Source organism: Lygodium microphyllum, chromosome 27 (assembly GCF_053477565.2).
Source record: "Lygodium microphyllum isolate KBCC chromosome 27, Lygodium_microphyllum_v1.1.10, whole genome shotgun sequence".
In the NCBI taxonomy this organism is placed as follows: domain Eukaryota; kingdom Viridiplantae; phylum Streptophyta; class Polypodiopsida; order Schizaeales; family Lygodiaceae; genus Lygodium; species Lygodium microphyllum.
This window is the reverse complement of record NC_141161.1, coordinates 108,846,794-108,850,315: the sequence shown is the minus strand read 5'-3', so window position 1 is coordinate 108,850,315 and position 3,522 is coordinate 108,846,794.

Below are 3,522 nucleotides of genomic sequence, written 5' to 3'. Positions count from 1 at the left end.
TTACCATGCCTTTATTGGATGATGTTCCCATTAAGGGGTGTGCAAAAGAAGAGAAGAATGAGAGTCTAAATGAGCAGGGATGTAGATACTTTGTGGCTGATCATATTTCAGCTTGTGAGAAGATTTTGGCCAGGTTAGAAGAAGTGAACTTGACACTATCAGGGCAAAAATCTATTTTTGGAGTGAATGAGGTTGTCGTTGTTGGACATATGTGTAAGTATTATGGCAGGAAACCCTCACCTGATAAGGTGGATGCTATAGGCAAGATTACGGAGTATTGTTTTACTACTTCAGAGGTACGGAGATTCATTGGAGCTTGTGTGTTTTATATGATTTGGATACCTCATTTTGCACACATAGCAGATTGTTTATATCAGCTGCTTCGAAAGGGGCATAAATTCTATTAGGATGAGAGCCACACTAGAGCCATGCGGAAATTGAAGAAGCTATTGCAGATTGCTCCTACTCTCAGGAAAGTGGATTATAATTGTGGAAGGCCTATTTGTTTTGACAGTTGACACTAGTCCAATTGGCATAGGTTGGGCTGTGGGTCAAGATGATGCAGATGGAAACAGGTATGCTATTCGGTTTGGGGCGAAAGTCCTAAACGAGAGACAGAGGAGATATCCGCAAATCAAGAGGGAGTTACTGGGGATTGTTACGGCTCTCAAATGTGACAAGGAATACTTTATTAGAGCCTCAGTTGTGGTAGAGACAGATTGCTTGCCATTGATAGGTATGATTACGAGTTGCTCTACTCCGGATATAGCTATGCTGAGATGGATTGCATACATCAAGTCATTAAATCCGGAATTTAAACACATAGGACGAAACGATAATCCAGTGGCAGATATATTGTCTAGAGCCAGATATGATGATGAGGAAATAATACTTGCAGAAGAGGAGGATGCAAAAATTTCAGCCACTATGGTTGATCATGTTTGCCATGTCTTTGATATTGTGGCTTTCATAGAAGAACTCTATGTTGGAGATTGGTTGTAGATTGGTAAGTACCTTAGTACACTAAGTAAAAGAGATGAATGGACAAATAAAGAGTTCAAGAAGATCAGAAGGAAAGCCTATGGTTATTTTCTCAAGGACGGATTTCTTTGGAAGCATCCGAAGAAAAGAGGCGGATTACCTTTGCGGGTTGTCTACGATAGAGAGACACAGTTACAGGTGATGAGGGAGTTTCATGAGAGACCTTGGGCTGGACATAGAGGAGTGTGGGCTACTTATGAGAAAATCAAGGAGAAATATTGGTGGAAAGGCATGTATAGAGATGTTTCTCACTTTGTAGAGACTTGCAGGGACTGCCAGATGTATTCAGTAGTGCGTCATCGAGATGAGCTTCATCCGACCTATCCGCTATGCATTCATTATAAGTAGGTAGTTGACTTGGTTACTATGCCTATGGGTCTATGGCAGATGAGATATATTATTTTGGCTAGAGAGGATCTTACCAATCATGTTGAGGGCAGATCTTTGAGAACGAAGACCACTAGTGCAGTGTGTAAGTTCTTATTGGAAGAAATTTTCTGCAGGTATGGTTGTGTGGGTAAGATCACTGTGGATCGCGGTGAATTGGATGCAGATGAAGCTAGGGAGTTTTCTCTCAACTAGGAATCAAGTTGGCTCTAACCACAGCATACAATCCAGAGGGAAATGGGAAGAGTGAAAGAGGGCACCCGCTGATAGTGAAAGCATTAGCCAAAGCATGCAGAGGACAGATTGGAGAATGACCGAGACTTCTACCATTTGCTTTGTGGGCTGATCGTACGACTCATAGTGTTACCACATGATATATGCCTACAGAGTTGATGTATGGTCAGAAACCGGTTATGCCGATTGAGACTTGTGCTTTGACTTGGTCAGTTCTACCTTGGCAAGAGGATTTGATGAGAGAGGAGCTCTTAGCTCTTCGGATTCGACAGTTGGAGAGAAGACCAGAGGATATTCAGCTAGCTATTGACAGGTTGAAGGTTGCTAGACTAAGGAATAAGGACAGGCTTGACAGCAGGCATCGCTTGCGGCCTAGAACAATAGAAGAAGGAGACTGGGTATTAGTCTTTGATAGCAGCCTTGAAAATCAGCATACTGCACTTCGGAAGATGATGAAAAGATGGTTTGGGCCGTACATAGTCAGACATGTCTTTGATAATGCAACATATGAGTTAACAGAATTGGATGGGACAGTGCTTAGAGTGCCTATTGCTGGAAAAAGAATCAAGATTTTCAAGAAAACAAATGATGAAGATTATGCATTTGAAGAATTTGCAAGAGAAGAGCAATGAGAAGAAACTCCAATGGAAGAGACAAATGATATGACAGATAATCTTGTTGATATATCGGAAATGCTCAATGAAAAGATTGATCTATTTGTGGATCTTGATGACAATGATCATGGGTAGTTGGCCCATCCGGAGGATGCACAGGATTAGAGGGGGTGGATGTCATATTTTTGCGCATTCGAGGTGTGAAATCCACCAAAAGTTGTGTGTTTGACAACGGGTAAGGGAAATAGTCTTGTGGAATGCAATGATCTCAGGATATGCTGAGTATGGGCTTGCTGTTGAAGCTTTGAACTATTTTGAACAAATGCAAATGGAGAGAGTGTATCCAAATGTAGTTACATGGAATACTCTGATATTGGGCTGTGCTGTGCAAGAGGAAAGTGAGGAGGCCATCCTGCTTTATGCCTAGACTTCTCTTCTTCTTCTTTTCTCATTCTCTAATAGGGGGGATGGAGGCGCCTGTCTCTGATGGGGGGGTGGACTGAGGCGCCTATCTCTGATGAGGGGGGGACTGTCCTTCCTAGTAGGGGGAGGGCTTCATAATGTGTGGGAGGGGGGAGGAAGCGGCTGTTTGCCACCAATTAGGGGGCTGCATGCCCCCCATCTCTAGCTCACTCCCTCTCTCTCTCTCTCCCCGCCATGCTCATAGCAGGGGAAGAGAGAGGGAAGAAAAAAAATTAGAAAAATAAAAAAGGGGGGTGAGCTCCTATGGGGGAAGGAACGGGGTCACAAGGGGGGGGGGGATGTTACATCCTCTCCCCCTTAGAGAAATCGAGATGTCCTTATCTTGAGAGAAACTGGGGGAGACAAGCACAATTGGGGCTTATAGCCTGTGGGTTAAGGCCCACCACACTTCCGCTGCGCTACTTTGATTACTCGAATTCTCAACTTAAAATAACAACTTGTCACAATTCATGGGATTCAATAGGATTTATTTCAAGTACAATACTTATTACCTCAAGAAGATCTTCCTAGGGTATGGTAATGTTTTTGCCCAAAAATATTATAGAACTTGACCCCCACACGCCCGCGTAAAAGCTGTGCAAAGTCATCTCCCGCGTCGATTAATGACGGTGGCTAAGTGGTTACCCCACGCACAGGATCAAAAACCCCATCCGCAATGTGCAATTAAGGCCGGGGCACGAAGACCGCAAGCCGTGCAAGAACACCCTTCTTGGATAAAGGGAAAATGGATAATGGTAAAAATTTAGGCAAATTCTTTTTACTA